At 35.7% G+C, this 22,698-nt stretch overlaps 1 long non-coding RNA gene and 1 pseudogene across 2 annotated transcripts; one reads left to right on the top strand and one right to left on the bottom strand.

Moving 5' to 3' along the window:
• The first annotated feature begins 353 nt into the window (after positions 1–353).
• Positions 354–10,155, top strand: LOC142637435 (uncharacterized). 2 transcript variants are annotated; one of them, XR_012844638.1, is made up of 4 exons: positions 354–510; positions 8,315–9,315; positions 9,626–9,712; positions 9,958–10,155. It is a non-coding gene; the product is annotated as an uncharacterized LOC142637435 (long non-coding RNA). The 2 variants fall into 2 exon arrangements; XR_012844637.1 differs by lacking the exon at positions 354–510 and having other exon boundaries at positions 8,299–9,315.
• An 8,866-nt stretch (positions 10,156–19,021) lies between these two features.
• On the bottom strand, positions 19,022–21,380 carry LOC142634261 (zinc finger BED domain-containing protein RICESLEEPER 2-like; annotated as a pseudogene).
• Positions 21,381–22,698: the final 1,318 nt, after the last annotated feature.

The raw sequence follows: 22,698 nt of genomic DNA, 5'->3' as shown, positions 1-22,698 counted from the left end.
GTGGTGATTTTTATTGAGTATATGTGATTGTTTTTTGTTTTTAAATTTTATTTCATAGCTCATTAATATTAGATTCTTAATATTTTGCACTCATTAACTCACTTAGATATATAGATGTATTTGATTCATGTACAATTACAAAGTGCATGACAAAATGGTAATTGATAGTAAAAAATGGTAATTAATAAAATTGTCTTCTTTTATTTTTATTTTTTCCTCAAAATAAATCTATCTTCTTTTATTTTTCCCACCCAAAATTTCCCAAAAATTTGTTTCTTTCCTAACGTGTTTCACTTAGCTTTTTTCCCCCCAAAGCCAAAATCTGACTTTTTACTTGGGTTTTTTTCCCCCAAAATTTGTTTCCCTCTCTCTCTCTAAGCCGTCGCTCTTCTTCTCTCTTTCTCTCCATCCTCACTGGTCATCCTCACCAGACACCGCCATTGACTACCACCATCTTCCATCAACACTAACTAGGAACTTTAAGGCAGATTACATCTTATTTCCAGTGAGGTATGTGTTTTCTTGAAGCAAAGGGAGGTGAACTTTTGTTTGTTACATCTAATTCTCCTACGTCTACTCTCTTGCCCATCGTGTGGTGTTTGTTGTTTCTAGAGATTTCTACAACCTCTGTTTGATTTGCTATTTTGTTGCTTTAGACTTTTTTTTTTATTTTTTTATTTTAATTCTAATTAAATGGTTGCTTGATGTTTGTTGCTGTTTTGCTTAGTAATATTTGCGTATCAATGTTTGAGGTTGAGATTTCCAATATTGTCTATCAGCTCTTTGTTAATTTTTTTTTTCATACTTTTTTAACATTTACCTAAATGATATTACTGGTCTTATATGTGGTGATTTTTGCCTTGCATTTCTCTTATGCTTGTTGGACAAAATTTGGTCAATTTAAAAATAAAAGTTAGGGTTTGTCAAATTGGTGTATGGTGATCTAATATTCTATTCAAATGTAAAATTAATTTGGCATTTAAAAATCTAAAGAGCAATTATAGTTATTTGTATTCTTACAAATGTAAAAAACAAATAACCTCATACATTTAACAGTAGATGGCATTGACAACTAAGTGTTGTGAAATTTTTCTTGTGATAAACCCATGATAGATATTTAATAAGAATGTGGATTCAAGAATATATCTCACAAAAATATAGTGTTAAATTCAAGTACAAATTAACAACTAAATATGCCCAAAAGTTTACTACAAGTAACATCTATATGAACATTTTTAAGCAAGCAAATTTGCAAGAGCAACCATTTGTACTTACATAAAGAAGAATCTCAATTTGGCTTCAAAACACACCTAGGGAAGCTTCCAAATTAGTTTCAAGTTGAACTTTGTCATATCTAAGTTCATGTAAAGTTCATCTATAGCTTCTACTATATATAGGATTATTATGCCATTGTACCAATAATACCTTCTCCAACACAAAAGAAAGTGAAACAAAGTAAGAAGGAAACACGTTAAAATATCATTGATTTTTTCCACTATGACACTATTAAGGTCAGTCATTTCCAAACTAAAATGTCATTGCTATGTCTTTTTGTTTCAACTTTGTAGATTTCTTTTTGCCTTAGTCAGATGTTCATTTCCCAAAAATTTCTATTTCTCTTATAATCTTTATTCTTTGTTAATAGTTTTACTTTATATATATATATATATATATATATATATATATATATATATATATATAAAGTGTCTTAATGCATTTTATCTACATTTAATACCTTCTCCAACACAAAAGAAAGTGAAACAAAGAAACAAAGTAAGAAGGGGGGGTAAGTTACAAACTAAGGCTGGTTGTGGCCATGTGCGGAAAATACAGATAAAGGCCGGCTGAGGCCATGATATTGCTTAACTGAAAATATGATAGTGCCATCTGATTACAATGCTAAGGGCTGTAAAGAGGAGGCAAAGCTGAAAATTAAACTCTTGGCTGGAAGAGGAGGGAATTTTGGAGTTGCTGAAGTTGCTCCTAAAATTGGACCTGCCTCAGAATGGAGAAATGGCTTGATGGCATTAGGATTCACAGGTAAACTCCAGCAATGGTGGAACAATTGCCTTACTGAAGTGTCTAAAGAAGACATCAAGTACGCCATCCAGAAAGATGAGGAAGGAAACCCCATCATCAATGAAATTGAACAAGGAATTCCTGATGGAGTCAATACCCTGATTTATACAATCATGAAACACTTCATAGGAAAACCCAGTAATATCACAGCTAGGATTTATGAGCAGCTGAGTAACCTTAGGTGTAAAACCCTAGAAGATTACAAGTGGTATGAAGACGTCTTTACCACTAGGGTCATGCACAGAAGAGATTGTAATTCTCCATTTTGGAAGGAGAAATTCATTAATGGTTTACCAACCCTCTTCAGCCAGAAGGTTAAGGAAACCCTTTGCAGCCCTTTAGGTGTCATAGATTATGATAACCTAACCTATGGAGACATCTCTAGCACCATTCGAAGTGAAGGAATGAAGATGTGCAGGGATCTCAAAATCCAAAGCCATATCAACAAGAACAAAGCCAAGTACGAAATAGGACATTTCTGTACACAGTATGGCTTACCCTCTGTCAAACCTTCCAAAAGGAAATCCAAGCACAAAGGAAAGGAATCCTTTGAGAAATCCTATAGGAAGAGGGCAACCAAGTATTATAGAAAACAGAAGTACAAGGCTGATGATTTCTATAAGAAAGGAAAATCCAAAGAACCTATCCCACAAGCACCAGGTAAATGCTACAACTATGGAAAGAAAGGTCATTTCAAGAGTGAGTGTAGAGCTAAGGCCAAATCCTTTATCAATACCCTCATTAGTGACCAACCCAGCAAAAATGAGATCTTCAAGTTACTAGAACTTGACCGCTCAGACAGCGAGTCATTCAGCAGTACTAGTGATAGTGAGCTTAAGCAGATATACAGGTCATCCTCAGATTCCTCTAGAACCAGCACCTCTAGTGGCCCGAATGAACCCTCACCATGCAAAGATGGTTGTTGCAGGAACAAAACCATCAGTGTTCTCAATAGGCAAGAAGAGCTTCTTTTAGACCTCATAGAGGCTATAGAAGATCCTATCATCAAAGCTCAGAAGCTTACCCTTTTCCATCAGACCTTAGTAAAGGAAACCAGCAAGCCTGCCCTTAAGATCCAACAACCCAAGGTAGATTTAGAACAAATATACAACAGGTTTACCCAGTCTAAGAAGGAAGTTACAGTCAACGACCTCCAGAGAGAAATATAGGAAACCAAATCGGAAGTTAGAACCCTAAAACAAGAATTAACCATTTTCGGGGTCGATTATGATCTTCTCAATCGAAGAATCCAACTTTTGGAAAACACTTCTCATCAAAGCAATGAGGAAGGACCCTCAGATGATGAAGATGATCAAACAGTTAACCCTACAGCTGACCTTATCTAGGAACCTAGCAAAGATTTGTTCCTAGATACCATCAGTAGGATTAACTTCCATAAATGGCATTCCAAAGTCAGGATTGTCATCGGCAAAGATTTTGAATTTGAGGTCATAGCCCTAATTGATTCAGGAGCCGATCTTAATTGCATCCAAGAAGGAATCATTCCCTCCAAGTATTTTAAGAAGTCCAAGGAGAGATTGACATCTGCAAGTGGCGGAAGAATGCAAATTGATTTCAATATCCCATAAGCTGAGGTTTGCCAAGGCGGCATGTTCTTTATGACAAAATTTGTCCTTGTCAAGAACATGACAGATAGGGTCATCCTAGGAACCTTCATGATATTCAAAGATTCCTCCCCCCCTTTTGGTATTAGAGCCAAGTTTGGCCCTGTCGGATTGTAAGTTACTATTTATCATTTAATCAAGTTGGTCGGCATTGCCGCCATAGTTATCCAGATTATTTTGGCATTATAATTATTTTGAATTATTTTATGGATATATCTCTCATACCCCATATTTTGTTTTACATCTATTTCATAATAACTCTTCCATTCCCATTTATTTATTTCTTCATCTGCTATCTCTTTTCCATTATCGTATACTGGTTTAGTGATTTTGTTAATGTCTTCCGATGGTAGGCTGAGCCTCCTTTTAACCATTCTATTTGTTATTCTGTGATTATTTGTTCAGATTAACCTTTGCTTCCCTGTTATCCCTATACTTCCTAATTTTTTGTTTAGCCCTAAAGTTTGTTGCAGATTTATATACCTGTGAGGTTTGTTACCAAAGTCTGTGGTGTGCTTTGTTCTATAAAGAGGCCGAAAATCTTCCTAGGTTTGGTTTGGTCAGCCCGTTGAAGCCGAGAGAAGGCGTGTTAGGGTGGTCCCCATTATTGGAGGAGAGTCCGGCGGAAAGGAGTTCACAGATCAGGTGTCTATCCCATAGTTGTATACTTTTGCTTCAGATCTAAAGGTTAGATCCAGAAGTTTGAGGATAAAGGTGACTAGGTTGTAATCGTTGATTTAAACTTGTAACCCCAGAATCATGAATAGGTTGTTTAGAAGTTACTCTTCTATCAGTAGTAGATGTTTCCAACCTACATCCATTCCAGATATCCCAGCAGACGTAGGAGTACTTAATTCAGAGTCTTATGAGCTTTCCGATCTAGATCTAGACATAGGAGATTGGAATATCCCAAAAGTCGCCACCAGCCAATTCTATAAGTCTTCATGGTCTTTGAGAAGAGCATTTCAAACAGACTACCATGTTAAGACCATAGAACAAGTCTATGGAATAAACAAGGAGTACGAAACGTGCTACTTGTTATCCCCTTCAGCTATCCAGAAGCACAAAGACAAAGGACATAACTTCCTACACATAGGATTAGTCCAAGTTGGAGTGAAACCACTCACCAGAAGAGGTTTGAACAGCTCAATCCTCATGGCCCTTAGAGATGCTCGTCACATCAGATTCGACGATAGCCTTCTAGGAACCATAGAAACCAGTCTTAGCAACGGACCCATCCATTTTAATTGTTTCCCAGATTTTAGCATCTATCTCCATGACAGCACAGTTATCAAAGCCCTCACACTCAATATCAAGACCCATGGAACCTTCATGACACAGGGAACTAGTCAGATCGCCTTGATATACAGAGTATACTACAAGTGCATGAGAACGAACATGAATGTTGGAGCACTTGATAGAAGACAGAAAGGTGAGACAACCCTCATCTAGACCACTGACCCTAGCGCAAAAATTAAGGTTCCCAGAACCCTCAAATGGTTAGAAGTCACTTTCCCAGCCAATTGGATGTTAGAGAATGAGAATCATGCTCTACAGATCCAAAACCCAACCCAGAATCCAGATCTAGAATTTGTCCAACAACTAGCCGACAACACGGTTAGGTTAAGTTTCGACAGATCTAGGCTTAGTACTCCTCTAGATTATGAGTATAGGCAACCTCTAGACATATCCCGGTTTAGATCTCCAACCGATCTACATCAGCCCCATAGGCAGTCACCTATCTACCTTAGAGATAGATCTGCATCCCAGTGTAGCTCAACCAGGCCTTTAGGATCACCATTCCCAAGGTCTAGAAGAGACTTAGGTGTTCAACTTCAGGGAGTTAGAACCAATTCCCAACTCACCACACCTTGCTACACAGCCAAACAAGATTCGATTGTCAATGTGAAAGATGATCGTGAGCAATCCCCCCCATCCCCATCTGGAACTGATATGGAATAGCCTCCAGATTAGCAAGAGGAATCTCTGAATATCTTAGTGTTAAACAAAGAATTCGTTCCTGACCTAGAAGAATTAGGTAAGGAGTTTAGTTCTGAGGAAAACAGGACTAAAAGAGAAGCCTACAAAGCCAATTATACCAGAGATCAAAAAGAAAAAGTATTTCAAGCATGGACGACATTCATGAGGGAAATATCCCGTAATGTCCCATTTTTCATATACTTCAAAAGGTATTTTGGCCAACACAAGCAGTTTTGTGTCCTCACCAAAGCTTGGACCTTAGATAAACCCAACCCAACTAAGGATATGGTTAGCAATCTAGCTTTTAAGCAGCCTCTAGTTAAGTCTCCTGCAACCAACCTCAATTACCCTAAGGACAAAACGGCCTTAGAAATAGTTGCCCAGAAACTTGATGAATTAGCTAAGAAACCAGTCGTTCCTTCACCAAAGTGTTCAAATCAGCTTAAGGTGTTAAAAATCCGTACAACCTCTAGCAGTTCCTCTTCTGACACAGATGATGAAACCCTAGAAGCCAAATGGAAACGCCTGAGAATGAAAAGACCGAAAAGACGTGCTAACAGAGCTCATCGACCTATTTCCAAAGCTTACCAAAGATCTAAGAACAAACCTGGAAAATGTCATAGTTGCGGCAAGTGTGACCATTTCAAGAAAGATTGTAGCACCAAAACCTCTCACCTAAAAATAGGTGACCCCATTGTTAAGCCTCAAAAGCCTAGCCAAACCCAGCCTTTGGTCCAGGAAACCAGTAAACCTGAACCTAGGATCCAACCCAAAGAAGATTTAGAACAAATCTACAATAGGTTTACCCAGTGCAAGAAGGAAGTTAAGATCAATGACCTTTAAAGAGAAACCAAGCAAACCAGGTGTGAAATTAGGACCTTAAAGTAGAGTCTTAAAGCCCTCCAGGAAACTCAACCCTTGGACAACACTTCTTATCAAAGCAATAAGAAAAATCCCTCAGATAGCTTGACAACTGCTCGACAGATAGTTATTTATCGAGGTTTAATGAGGCTCGACAGATACTATCTATTGAGGCTACAGAAATTAGAAATTTTCAAATTTGATTTTCGGCACATGCTTATATATTTGTGTAGAGTTTCTTTTCTCACAACCCTAGACATATATAAGGCTTATTTTAGAGGCCATCACATAAGAGAATACAAGGAGAACACATACAAAAGGTGACCGATATCTTATTCTCTCTGAAAAAAGCTACTGCATCTTTGACCCTTAGGATTTTGTAACCAAGTGCTTCTTGATCTTCATTGTTGATGAAGTGAAGAACTTTGCAGCCAACATTCTTCTTCCTTAAGTTGGTGAGTGAGTCACATATCGGGATTCATGCAAAGAAGTTAGTCACGTATTGGGATCCGTGCATCAAAGGGTGACATTCATATATTGAAGAGTTCAAAGGTTTTGAAGCGGTAGAAGATCTCTGTTATAAGTTCATCTATGGGAATTGTAGAATCGAGGGACAAAAGTTTGTACTAGATCTAAAACTTCTCTTTACTATAGTAGATTACTTTTCGGGAAGGTTTCCCCCCAGGTTTTTTTACTATGAAACTAGTTTGTTTCATTGGTTTTCCTGTGTCATCATATCTTGTCTTATTTACTTTTCCGTTGCATATGATTTTGACATGATATTGATGTTTGTTTGTTTTAACAAGTTTTATTCTTAATAAATCTAATTAACAACTTGGGTCTAAAACTTGTTAATTCTATTATCCGAGGTCTAAATTTCCCAACAAATAATTAGTTGCTTTAAATGTTCTTCATGCTTTCATTAGATTTCTTTCTTCTATTCCCCTTTATTTACCTTTGAATATTACAATCTAAGAGCCCAGATAATTTTTTTTGGCTAGGAATTATATATAACTACTAGAAGAGTGATTAGATGGAGGATACTTGATTGTTATACTATTCATATGGACATGATAAATGGAATTTTGGTTTATTATGGATTTTTGGTCTATTAAGGTTAAATTTCCAAGTTGTTAGAAAAATCTATCCAAGTTGCCAATAAAGACTTTGATGTGCACTCAAATGGCTTCAATCCATTTCTCTAAATCGCTGGCGAATTCTCTTTAAAATGTTGTGCTAAAGTAATTAGTTATGTCATTATGGTGCATTTCATGTTGTGTCAATCAGTTATTTTTGTTTTGGGCAAATCTGTTGTCCTCCCTTGGGATATCATAAGGAAGTCCTGTTTATAATAGGTCTCATGCAAAATGTAGTTTTACAAGTAAACTAGTAAACTTGGCTTAAGCATAAAGAAATTTATTTTATTATTATTAATATCAATCAGAACTTTCACTTATTGTATACATTAAACCATATTTTATTACTTTTATTTTTATTGGTGCAATAACTTTTGCTGTTGTCACTTACCAAAAAAATAAAATAAAAACATTCAGCTGTTGTCACTTGTCCAAACCTTATCTTGTTAATAATAATAATAAAAAAAATCCCTATTATATTTGTCCCCTTAACATTTCTTTGAGAGGGCTTCTCCTCGCATTTAGGATGAAGCTTCAATTATTAATATTTTATGTTTCTACTTATAAAAAATTACTTGATATTACTTACTGTAGGGTTTTCCATGGAATGCTTTTCCATGGAATGCTTTTCAGAATGTTTTGTGAAGGTTTAAGGGAAATTCCGTGGAAGATGTGTTACAATAGTAGATTGAGAAGAAAGAATTTTATGATGATGGTGACAAAGGCAAAAAGCCTCCATCAAGTGGTGGGGGTGGTAATAGTGAGGATGGTTTTGGTGAGGATGAAGGCCTTGCTAGAATCATTGATGAAACTATGCAAGTGATTTTGGTAACTATTGCCTTTATTTTTATGGTATTAACCTCTCTCTCTCACTCTCTCTCTCTCTCTCCCCCCCCTTCTCTACCCCACCCCAAAAAAAACATCCAATGTCAAAAGTCAATAATATTGTTCATAGCTAGCATGATAACATTAGCTACAAAGTACTTATCAAGTAAACAATTCTTGAAGAAAAAGACTAGATAACCTAAAGAATTACAACTTATCAAACATTAATAAAAATTAACTAGAAAGCATAACTAAATAGTATGAGTTACCATTTTGTGCTTGGTATACTGCTTAAATGTTGCCCAGAGTATGTGGAGGATCAAATTCTAATGCAACCTATATTATTGCACTCGTTGCTGCCTTTTGTTTATACTTTTGTTATCACTCATTATATTTTTCCTTAATGATTAGAGTTTCAAAACCTCTCTCTGGTTAGTTTCTTCTCCTTAAAATTATATCTCAATGTTTATGTGTTTTTCATAAAGAATTCATTATGTTCTAATACAATTATTTGAGATTTGGCTGTGTTAAGATTGGACTAATTGTTTGTATTGTTGGTGCATGTCAACTATTACATGATTGGCTTCCATGGTTTGCTTCTCTCCCTCTTTATTTTCAAATTTTTATATCAATTATCGAAAACCCATTTTAGTTTTCTCCCATTTTATTCGGTATTTTCAAAGTTGATTAGAACTCCATTTGAAATTTTGTACCTTTTTTTGTTGTCTTTCTTGGTGTCATTGTGTGTGCAGGAGCAAGTTGAAGAGACTTATATAATGGTGAAACTTGATGTTGTGCAACATGGACTTGTAAGCTTTACTTTAATTTTCTTGCGATTCTTAACAAACCTATGTCAAATTTGGATGCTGAGAAAGCATAGGGGAAAAGTCTAAGACTTTACATTATTTGTGACCTTAGAAGACAAAAACCTCTAATAGATTGAGGCATTGAGCCCAACTGCTTATCTTGGTTGAGGGAAATTAATAGTTTCTTGGGATTTTTTTGGCTTTCTTTGTTGCCATGTAGGGGTTAAGCAATTATATTGTATAAAAGAGCTTCCTTTTCTTTTATTTGTTTTTTCTTGGCATGAATTTGTATATTTGGGTTGAGTTGTTATAGGTTGGAGAAATTATTTCAAGATTTGAGAAGAAGGGATTTAAATTGACTGGCTTGAAGCTCTTTGAGTGCCCAAAAGAATTAGCAGAGGTTTGTGACGTTGGTCATTGTATTTACTTTATTCAAATGTATCATTTACATTTTAAGGTTATGACTTTACTATGGAAGATTTGCTCTGATTCTCATAAATAACTATTCTCACATTATTGAGTAATCTTGATTTGTATGCACTTACTGAATGACCAAGATGAAAAGTCCTAAATCTCTAAGCTTTTCTTGTCATTCTATTCAATTCATTTATATGCACTTATTGAGTAATCTTGGTTTGTATGTAGGACGTTCATGCGGTCCAACAATCTCCAACTCTCCAAAAATCATCAGCTGCATCCCATCAACCAAGCTGCTTATACGTTTTATGTTGGTGTTAGATGACTTTTTGTGTACAAAGAACTACATTTGAACAACTGCATTTTTTGCAAGTGTTGAAGGATATTTTTAAACACTTTGAAACTTTGATTGTGGTATTAGCTTGGAACTTTGATGATGGTTATAGACGATGTTATGATAATATATTTCTATGTTAATATAATGTTAGTTTGGAAACATTTGTGGTGTTGTTAATTAGTTACATTTGTGGTATTGTTTCCGTAGAACTAAAATTATTACAGGTTGTTTGTAATAGGATTATGGTTTTAAAACTCAGGGAAAAAAAATTTTAACCTATAGCGGTGGGCAAAAAGTGCTGCTAAGGGTCTAAAATTATGTTATAATTGAAGTCCTATAGCGGCGTTTACAGCCTGCCGCTAAAGCTTCATGCATATAGCGGCGGGTGTAACCGCTACGAAAAGGTGCGTAGGGTATGTTGTTTAATAAACCCTATAGCGGCGCTTATTGCCCACCACTAAAAGGATACTTGACCTAAATGGTAACCTCATATGGCGGCAGTTTTTAGCCAGCCACAATAGACCAAAAGCGCTGCTAAATGGCCGATCTATTGCGGCGCTTTTTGTGACCGCTGCAATAGATCTATAGCGGCACCGCAACAGTGGCAGGTAGAACCGTTGCAATAGCACCCACCGCTAAAGGTCAAATGGACCTTTAAGGGCATTTTTTTGAGTTTTTGTGGCGGTTTTGGCCCGCCGTACAGCTTTTTTGTAGTGAATCTTTCAAACTAATGTGTCATTAATTACTAAAAAAATTCAAACAATCATTTATTAGGTGGTTGGAAGTTGGAACCCATCTATTACATTCATAGTTGCATCAATTTTGGTGCTTTATGTAGTAAGATTTATAGTACCTTTAGCATTGTTTACCACCGCACACGCTTGGTGCGATGGTTACTTCACAAGTATAAGTACTTGTGGAGTGTAGGGGCAAGGGCCAGAGTTCAAGTCTCCAGGCTGGAGCTTCATACACATGTACACTTAGATTAGGCTAGAGTAGAATTCTATCTTGTATATATAAAAAAATATATAGTACCTTTAGCATTTTTCAATTTTTTGTTTTTATAATAAGTGGTTTAGAAAAAGAGGCTATGTACTATTTTTTCTCACCCTCAAAATATAATACTAATAATAACCCAACCTAATTGAAAACCATAAAACTTTTTTTTTTTTTTTTGAGAATCAAAAACCATAAAACTTTATTGGTGAAAAGATATCTATTTCTTATGACCAAAATCAAAATTTGTTACAAAGCATCACCCTATCCTTTCGAAAAGAATAATAAATTTCATTCTTTTGTTAAATGTTTATTCTTGAACCATATATTTGATTCTCTAATGAAATTAACTTTAATTTGGTTAGTATTAATTCATAAAATTATTTTTCTAAGTCATTATATTAACATTGGTTTCGCTAGTATTAAATAAATTTATTTAGTTGACATTTAAATATATAGGCTCCACTTAGAATTATTGCCTTAGGCCCCCAATTATATCGAGCATTTGAGCTAGCCCTAGAAACAATCACCCATATAGGTTCCATTATCATGACCCTGCTCGAAGAGTATTCTCATTGGCAATCGTAAATGGTATATGTAGAGAAAATTTAGCATAAAGACACAAAAAGAGCCCAGCAGCTGAACTTGTAAAATCTTACAATTGAAATTTTTTTTACAATTGTGCTACAGTGCCATCCTAAATGTAGGATGGCATTGTAGCATTCTAGTAAAAATTATAATATATTTTAATTGATAAAGTGGATGAGAGATGGGGGAGAAAAGAAAGAGAGAGTTGTATTGAAATATATATTATATTATTTTAGTGGGTAATATATATTATTTTAATGAGTAGAATAGGAAAATAAAAGTTGGGATGTTGGGTGTATTGTAAAATTGTATGGTATAATTGATAAAGTAGCTTTTTGGAATAGTAAAATAGGATAGGATGACATTTTCCATTGTAAATGCTCTAAGCTTTGAGTATGTAGTGTTCTTTCACCTTGTTAACTTACAAGACAAAGTATTTATAAATGTAGTACTTCTAAGACAACACTTTGTCCCAAACTTTGTCACAGCTTGATTGGTGAACTATCACTTTCATAAGAAGTCACCACTTTTTCTTCACTATTCATATGGCACAAAGATTGCATCCATAGACTTCCTTTATAAGTGATATGTACCAACTAATTATGTTATAAATAGATGAAGATTCTCTAAAGTTTCTAGAAAACACTACTACATAGAGTATTTTAAAGAGCAATGTAACGTTTACAACATTTTCACAACAAATCCTATATGGCAAACTATTACTAATTCTAATATGAGCCCACAACTGACATCACTTTTGTACCTACTAAATCACCTAAGATTTGTAATGAAATTGTTATGAAATATTGTGGATGTAGTATTATTATTATTTTTTAAATCCAGAGTCATGTCAAATTTCTAGCAACAAAACCCCCTTGAAAAGGCTAAAACAATAGTATAAAGTTTAAACAAAACAAAACACATAGTTAATAGTTACAAGGTTGAGAAGGAAAACTGCTCTCTCAAGCTAGTAGGGAAATCCTTATTAAATTTGTTATTCAAGCTATCCCTACTTACATTATGTGTTGCTTCAAGCTCCCTCTAGGATTGTACCGTGATATTGAAGTTTTAATAAAGAAATTTTGGTAGTGGCAACGGGGTGACCATTGAAAAATTCATTGGCTCCGTTGGGATGAGATGACAAAGTCTAAAATGGTGGGAGGTATGGGTTTTAGGGATTTGGTTATGTTTAATGACTCTTTTTTAACTAAGCAAGCGTGGAGATTATTACACGATCATTCATCCTTTTTCTACAAAGTTTTTAAGGCTAGATTTTTTCCCAATGGCTCTTTTTTAAAGGCTAAGGATTCCAGGTCTACCTCTTACGCTTGGAGAAGTATTCTTGTAGGAAGATAAGTAATACAAAGAGGTTCAAGATGGCGTATTGGTAATGATGATTTTATTTCCATTTGGCAAAACCACTAGTTGTCAAGGAAACATCCACCCCTTGTTAGTTTGCCTATGGTGGAATCCCTACTAAAGGCTAAAGTTGTTAGGAAATGTGCCCTTTAAATCCTATTGTATGGTGCTATGTATGACATTATGTGTGATATTATGTTGTGATTAATAAAAGTTGTTTTATTATTATCTAAAATAAAGGTAACATGAATATTTGAAAATTATCATAAAGTCCATGAGATGTATAGTATGTGATTTATGTGATATAGTCACAAAAGATATAAATTACAAGTTCTTTGTAAATTTAGAATTTTAGTTTGTAATCGGTGATGAAATTGGTCATTTCATCTGTGAAGACTATAACATATCAACTAAGATGATTTGTCTTGATCATGGAAGTGGAGACTTCTAGTTGATATGTTGATAGTGTTAAAAAATATTGAATTGGACCATTGTGAGATTTATTATTCTACTAACGACTGTCAAATGAATAATAAATCTCATGACTTCTATTTATATGAACTCTTAATCCTGAGAGAATAATGAACCTGATCATGAAGTGTAGGTTGCTTTGATATATCAGGAGTGAAATCTAAAGTCACGATCAAAATCTCAGTATATTGGGCAGTCACATTTAATGTTGAAGGAACATATATTCTCAAGATGGAATCCATAATCTCTTAACAGAGATATAAAATATTCCCGAAAGATAAAATAATCCCTTGAGATAAGTTTAATGGGTTTGGTTATTTAGAGTCTTAGACCTAACCACTATAGTAAGAAGTGACTAAAGTATATATTTATGAAATTGGATTTTTTAAATATATGATGTATAAATTTGACACGGTGGTTTGTTTACGAATGGAGAAAACCACCAAGGCAAAACCCCACCAGGTGATTTTAAGGTCACCACTCCCGAGAATTCACTATTATCACATCAAGCGGTTACAAGTAAATGAATCCCAGTACCTTATACCAACCTACAGTTGAACCCTTACCTCAATACCTAATTAGAGTTGTTATGTAGTGACAATCTCTCCTTTCAATGCACGGTTCCCAGTACGTAATTAACTAATAGATGCACGGATCCCAATACGTGACTTGATCACCAACTTGAGAAAGATGTTGGCTACAAAGTTCTTCAATTCATCACACGATGAAGATCATGAAGTTGTTTTGTCATAAAACCCTATGGTGTACAAACATAGCAGCTTCTTCAAGAGAAAGAAGAACTAGGACAAAGTAAGTTTTCGGTCACAATTTGCATAAACAACACTTTGCTTCACACTTGTGCAATTGTACTCTCTGTGAAGGCCCTTAAAATAATCCTTATATATGTTTAGGGTCGTGAGAAAAGAAAGCTCAAACATACATTCACGGATTAGCATGAAATCAGAACTTAAAATTCGTTTTTCATAAATCTCGACAGATACCCTATCTATCGAGTAACTGTCGAGCTTCAGGCTGAAACAACTTTTTAAGCCTCCATAGATACTAGTTGTCGAGTTTTAATGAACATCACTTATTCACTTGTTTCTTGGAAAGCCTTGCATGGCTTTAACACTTGAACTTAAAACCTTGTTTCTTGAAACATTAAACACATCCTAGATCTACCCAATTATAAGTAAAGTGCATTTTGTCAAAGGATTAGCCAATTATATAAAATATTGACATATGTTCTTAATATGATTCACATATGTTCTAACATATAGTGGTATTAAATATAATTAATGTTAATTTTGGACTTGTCAAGAGCTGATAGAAAGATCCAAAACCTATTAGAGCTAGTGTCTTATTTGTCCATTTTGGTCTCACTCCAAGCCACATACTAAAGCCCAATTAGAATGGCCCAAAAGGCTAGCTCAATTAGATAATTAGTTACATATAAGGAGAGAAACATACAAAATTTAGTAATGTATGAAAATGATATGTATGTGAGTGTAAGTCAATCTCTTATTCTCCCTTGAACACATACTTATAAACTGATTGAGAGATCACACTTCATAGGCATAAGTGGAATTGGAGTGAAGATTAAAAGTGTTCCCAAGTACTTCTAATCTTTGGTTTTGAATTTCAGTGCACCAAGGTATACTTTCTTGTTCTTAAATTCTGAAATTTACATAGTACATGTCATCAATTGCGAATGAAGTAGGTCCGTTATTTTTTCGATGTGTATGTTTTGTATGAGATACAAACTATGTTTTTCCTACAAAAGTATCATTGTTAATTGACACATAATCTAGACAGTGGAATGGTGAAATGATTGATGATATTTTTGCTCCTGATGAAGCTGAAGTAATAAAGAAAATTCCATTAGCTCAAGTAGCATCGGATGATGTTCTTTTTTTGGTTGTGGTCACAAGATGGGAAATATAGTTGCAAATCTGGGTATCATTTTTTGAAGGAGGAAGCTAATTTGGGTTCTTGGTTACACTCACCTGCATCGGACATCCAATTTTGAAGGAGACTTTGGGCTATTCGATCTCCAAACAAAGTTAAGAACTTTCTCTAGCGTGCTTGTCAAAATGCCTTGCCAAGAAAAACTAATTTGGTCAGAAGAACCATTATACAAGTCCCTGTGAGTGATTGTTTCATTGTTGATTCGGAAAATCTTATCCATGCGTTATGGTCATGCTTAGAACTAGACATAGTTTGGTATGATATGGGTTCATGGAGTTTTCAAAGCCAAAAACAATTTGTGGACTTCAAAGAGTTCTTATCATGGATTTTGAATCATGGAAAAAATGTGGAACTTTTCACAATGACAGTTTGGTCAATCTGGACGTAGAGGAATTAGGTCCAATTTGTGGACTTCAAAGAGTTCTTATCATGGATTTTGGATCATGGAAAAAATGTGGAGCTTTTCGCAATGATAGTTTGGTCGATCTGGATGCAGAGGAATTAGGTCCAACTTCTCTAACCTGCTTGTGTGCTTCATTAGTTGACTCAACTTTTTTCGGATCGGTGTAATGAGTTCTTAGCCATTATTCCCAGCCCTCCAGGCAGTCAGCCTCGTATTTGTGATACTTGGCAATCTCCCTGAGAGATTCAATGAAGATAAAGTTCGATGGAGCCATTTTCACTGCTAAAAACAAGTTTAGGATTGGTGTTGTGATCAGAGATAACTCAGGTATGGTGATTGCTTCATGTTCCAAGCTGCTGCCCTAGGCCTACCATGCTAGTGAAGTTAAAGACTTAGCTATTGCGCAAGCTCTTGTTTTTTCCCAGGAGGTTTGTTGATACCATATTTTTTCCGCTCTCGATTTTCATGCCGAACCCCGAAAAATCCAAAAATATCATTTTCTCTCCATAGGGTCACGAGAACATATACAGTGGTGTGGCGCAACCCATTTGGACACTGGAGCGCTCAAAGTGCATTTTTCAACCAAATTGCCCCTGATTAACCTTGGGTTGACTAAAGGTCAAAATCCTCACAATTTTGTTTTTTTGTTTTTTGTTTTTATGGTTTTACCTCAAACTTGAGCTTCTGGGAGATTTTTAACAAGTTTGACCCGAAGTCGATCCCAAGTGGGCCCAAGAACCCTAATTTTGATCTGGCTGTCAGAAGAAGTCGAAACCAATTCCATTGCAAAGATTATCAAATTCTTATTCCAATGACTGTTCATGGGTTGAAATCGGAATTAGAACGTCCAAGATATCACGAAAACTAGGATGATGCATCGATTGATGCACCGCTAACTTCCAAGAGCCATAACTTTTGATCCAACCGTTGAATTTTCAAGTTCCATACCTTTTCAAAAATAGGAAGCCAAGATCTTTCCAAGGATGCCAAGATCAACCCATTTTTAGGCCTTTTGAGGCTAGCGGTCCTTGAAGGGCCACCGCTTCAAAACGTGTGTCGGGGCTATAAATAGCCCCAGGCACCCCTTAGACTTGAGGAGGCCACATTTTTCTGATTTTTGCTCTCTGCCTGGTACTTTTATACATATTTTCTCTCTTCCAAACACCAAAAAAAACACACACACACAAAAAACACCCAAAAGGCACATCAAAGCTTCTTGATTCTTGCATCTTCACTAACAATACAATGTAGTGTTCTTGTACCCAATCTTCTCCACCTTGGTTCTACATCTTGGATTTGGGGTTAGGGGTGTGGATGTAGCTTTTTTGCTATCATCCATACCCCTAACCTTCTAAATCTTTTTCCTAGCATGTTCTTGCTTTTTTTTGCTTGATTAATATGGTTTATTGCTTTCTTTGACATGTTTCTTGCTTTGTCTTGTTTCTAGCAGCTTAGATCCATGTCCTTTAATGCTTGCTCACATGTTATTTGTCTCGATCTACGTGCTTTATGTTTTGTGCTATATGTTGTGCCTAGATTTATCTTTTCCATGTGTTGCTTGGCTAGATCCGCATGTTTTTATGCTTGCTCACATGTTATTTGTCCCGATCTACGTGCTTTATGCTTTGTACGATATGTTTGTGCCTAGATCTATCTTTTCCATGCGTTGCTTGGCTAGATCCGCATGTTCCTATGCTTGTTCACATCCTATTTGACTCGATCTATGTGTTTAAGCTTTATGCCATGTCTTCTCATGCCTTGTTCATCTTTTGCTTTATGTTGATGTTAGGGTTATATGTTCATATGCTTGTATGATGTTTTTGGCTATGCCTTGCTTGGATCTATATGTTTATGCCTTTTTGCCATGCTATAGGGTTAGGTCCATGCCTTCACATGCTTATATGCTTGGATTCACGTTCTTCAATGTTTATGTGCTAGGATCTACATGTTTACATGCACGTTTCTATGCCTATATGTCTAGATCTATGTTTTCACGTGCTTTTTGTGTTGAGATTGATGTCTCTACACACTTCATGCTATCATCCATGTGCTTGTACGCTCCATGTCATGTTTGTGTGCCTAGACTAAGGCTGTCCACGGGTCGGGCCGGGTCGGTTTTGGGCCCAAACCGAACTCGACCCGACTGGTTCGGGTTACTGAATTCTAGACCCGTATTCGACCGAATATTCGGATCGGATTTGATATTTTGGGTCATCGGTTGGGCGGGTCGGAGTTGTTGGATTGACGGGTCTGGGCCTCAGATTGGGCCGGAATATATTACATTATTAAAATTTCAATTATTTCATTTTTTTGGGCCTTCTTAGCCCAAATTACTTTGTTTGGCAACTGAAATCCGCCATATATTTCGAATTGGGCCTATTTTTATTAAACTTATTTTAAAATAGGGCTTCAATTAGGACATATCTAAAAGGCCCAAAAAATGTCTATTCTTTTCATCTGTGATCAACACAACACATCAAAATGTTTTTTTTTTTAATCACCTGTGATGCGAAACATGTAGCACCTATCAATCCATTCCACATACATAACCTTTCCCCACATTAACCACAAAAATTAATATAAGCACCAAGGCGGTAAGCTAGTCTATCAATCCACGTACATAACCTTTCCCACATTAACCACAAAAATTAATATAAGCACCAAGGCGGTAAGCTAGTAGCTCGATGCCTATAAAACTGTCGACCATAACAAATAATATTTTTAGCAACAAATAAACTCCAATATTACCATAGAAGCGATTCTTGCAAGTTTTTGAAATGATAACCCATTTAGAAAGCTTGGTAACCCATAATTACTTACAACAATCAAATACCATAGGTATTTCCAAAAAATAGTTTTTCCAAAGCATTGAATGACTACTCTAAAGTTTATAAGTCTATATAACTAATAGAAGAGAAAACCTATGAACTAAGATTTCTTTTCTATAAGCATTGGCTGTCCGAGTATCGTTACAAGTTAGAAAAGCGACGTGTACAAAAAAGCTTCCAAAATATTCCCAAAAAGCTGCCTTCTTTACAAAATAAATTACCATCCTCCTACAATAGACGAACAAACAATAAATTAGTACCAAATACAAAACGACTAGCTTGTAAGGAAACCAAGTTTATAACGGTAGCAAGCTAAAGGCGAGAATCATACCAAGTCGGCCATTAATCATCAATGCTAATTAAGGGTCGTTTGCTTAGGAAGTGAAACTCTTGCTTGAGTTGGAATTTCATTTGCATTTCTTTGTTGGTTGTTCATTTAAAACTAGAAAAGAATAGGAAATAAACACAATAAATTAAATTTGGCTTGAATACACAAGACATTCAATAAGATTAATAGACTAAATTTCGAGAATTTAAACATATTACCTAAGTCAAGTAACTCCTCCTCCAATGCCTCTACATCATCCTTTGACGTGATGAGAAATTGGAACCGTGGCTTGAAGCCAATTTTGTGAACATACAAGGTTTTGAACCATGAGAGGAGATAGTGAACTTCGAAATGGATCGACAATTCGACCACCGAGTCTTGAATGCGGACTCGGATGCAACGGTAGAAGCTGGCATAGCCGGCCACGTCATAGCTACTTTAGACAACACTTGGTACCTACTACAATTGTCCCTCCACCACTCCAATATCTCAAAATTCACATCCTTTCTCCCATCACAATTTTCAGCCAAATACTTCTCAAGCTCATTACTACAACCTACAGATTGTTCAACTTCCAAAAATCGTTCATATCGCGAGTAAACCATCACATATGGATCACTACCATCACTTTCCAATTCTGACCTCTCACTCTCACTTTGTTCTTGCAAATTTGGTGAATGAATAGAAGAGTAAAAATTATACAACTTGTACAAAAGATCTTTCACCCTATCAACCATCACTTGACAAGCAACTAAATTCCCATAAATTTCGGTAAAAGAAAACTTCAAAAACCTCAATTTTTTTTCGTGGATCAAGAACCACGGCCACATACAAAAGAGGGATTAATTTTCTCCCCTTCCCAATACTTCTCAAATTTAGTTTGCATGTTTGTGGCTGTATTTTTCAAGAGAGTGTTTTGGGATTTAACTAAATTGGAAATACTCTCCTGAATAACAAAGATCTCATCATAAAAGGCATTTGAAGTAACATACAAAGAACCAGAGAATTTCTTCGTTGCATTATAAAAAAGCCTTAAAAAGGTCACAAATGACTTACAATTTTGGAAATCAGCCATACACGGAGATCCCAAACCACCACTATCTTCCTTGGTCCTAAAGTACGAAGAATAACCATCATCTTCAAAATTCATTCGAAGGAACACTTTCTCAAACTTTTCAGCAGTTTCTAACATGATATAGGTCGAGTTCCACCTAGTAGGTACATCTAAACTAAGAAGACTCTTGGACTCCATACCTAACCTCTCCATAAAACTCTTAAAAGTTTGACTTCTATTGGGTGAGGACTTCACATACCTCATAGCTTCACGCACCTTAGCAACAGATACATCAATATCTTTCAAACCCTCCCCCACAATGAGATTTAGGATATGAGCACAACACCTCATGTGCATGTACTCCTTTCCTAAAACTGTTCCATTCCAATCTTTAGTCACCCTTTGCAAAAATTTAATTGTTGTTAAATTTGAGCTAGCATTATCTCTTTGTCGAAGGTAAATAGCCCATCAATACCCCACTCACGCAATGACATCTCAATTTTTCTACCTATAGTCTCCCCCTTGTGGTCTTCAACTAGACAAAAGTTTAAAATTCTCTTATGTAATTTCCAAGCATCATCAATGAAGTGACATGTGAGACACATATAATTTAAATTTTGAACGAGAAGTCCATGTGTCCGTAGTAAGACACACCCTACAACCCTTCAAAGATTTCCTTAGCTTATCTCTCTCTTATTATAAATGCCAATCACATCTCTAGCCACGGTTTGGCGAGATGGGATATCCTTTAATCGAAGCTTAGGTTGTAAGGTAGTTACATACTTCTTAAACCCATATCCCTCAACATACCTAAAAGGCAATTCATCAATTATAATCATTTCGGCCAATGCCTTTCTAGAAGCCTCAACAGAAAAGGTTGTTGACACAAGGTTGAATCCATCATCTCCATCCTTTTTGGGTTCAAAAGCTAATGTTTTCTGCCCTTTAACTAGATCATCTCTATTAGGGTTCTTAGGACATATTACCACATGAGCTAACAAATTACTAGTACCACAACTCTTACTATCAGCATTATACGATTTTTGGCAAAAATTACAAACAGCCTTAATTTTACTAGAATCACCCTCGCCTATCTTTACTTTTTCAAAATAATCCCAAGCAAGTGACTTTTTCCTACCACTACGAAGTACCACTAACGAGGCTGTCATACTCACTTGGCATGGTGGAACGGGGCAACTCGGCCAGTACAGCGCTTCGGCTTGGGTAGCGACGGAATCTTCAGCTTGGGTGGGAATAGCACCAACATCTTCTGTAGTAGCTGGAGTTTGGAGAGAGGGTTCATTCGCTAAGGTTTCCATGACCTAAAAAAATAAAGATACACAAGCAAACTAGAGTAACAAGTATAATTCCTAGCTTTAATAGTAATAAACTAATAATAATAAATGATAACCACACAACCAAAATTAGGAACAGCCACATTATAACAATCTTCTCATATAATCACAATTATTTAAGGTTTGAAGAATCATACACAGACAGTCCTTAAAAATCATTGAGCAAAAGAAACATTTATGTCTTGTAAAACTGAGCAGTGAGTACCTTTACATGCATTAATTGGCATGAAGCGTAGTTATGCAATCAACAAGACTCTAGGTTTTAACTGGCATAGCCAAACTCTGGTGCCAACCCTAGCTGCTGACTCCTAGTTATTTTTCTTGGCTCAGTGCTTATGCAAAGCAAACTTAGATACTAACTTCTAGGTTTTATCTTTATTTTTCTATTCTTAATTTACATTCTTTGCATCATTCTAGCTTGTCTGCTTCACAATCGAGATCTGTGTCACAATCGGAAACAGGTCTTTAAAGAAGTGAAGCAACATACATCTTCTAATCAACCTAGATAAGCCTCTTTTATTTTTGGCTGAATAGATATGCCTAATAGTATGCTTTACTCCCTATGGAAAATAAAAATGCTAAGGTTGTTAATGTCAATTCTTGTGTAGACACATCTTAAACAAATGAGTTAACTTTCGATCTTGATTCAAATTTCGGGAAGTTGTAAACATGCATCATGAGATTTGTGTCAACAACATAAAAAGGCTGTACCAAGTCTCATTATTAATTATTTGCGTAATTAATTAACACCGGCTCCGAGAGAGGAGCATCTTTGCATAAATCAAGACTAACTCCTTAGTCGAGGTGATCTTCAGAGCTTTTACTAATTTAATCTACACAAACAAAACAAACATACTTAAATGATTTAGAAGGAGACAAATACCATATTTTCAGACCTAAAGTCCATGAGCATTAACCTTCTAGAGTTCGATGGTGAAAATAAATAGTTTGTGATGGGAAGAACAAATACGGACCTTCAATGCAAAGCTGCCAAACAAATACATCCGAGAACTAGACATGCTTCATGCTACAAATGAATACATATGATGTTAGATATGTGTCGGACATGCTTGACTTGTGGACTGAGGTTCATCTGATCATCGATAGGAATTGCGAATAAATGGTTCATTATTTTTTAAAACGTCAAGAAAGTTCAGCTGAACACCAATAAAAGTAGCAAACATTGTTGTTAGCATTTGTTTCTTTAAGCTTCTTGTGTTTATGATGGAGACTATGGAAGATACGGGGAAAAGATTCCAATTAACTATATAATCATTCATAA

This window comes from Castanea sativa, chromosome 5 (genome assembly GCF_040712315.1).
Source record: "Castanea sativa cultivar Marrone di Chiusa Pesio chromosome 5, ASM4071231v1".
Taxonomy (NCBI): domain Eukaryota; kingdom Viridiplantae; phylum Streptophyta; class Magnoliopsida; order Fagales; family Fagaceae; genus Castanea; species Castanea sativa.
The sequence above is the reverse complement of the archived record's forward strand: the minus strand, read 5'-3'. Positions and strand labels throughout refer to the sequence as shown.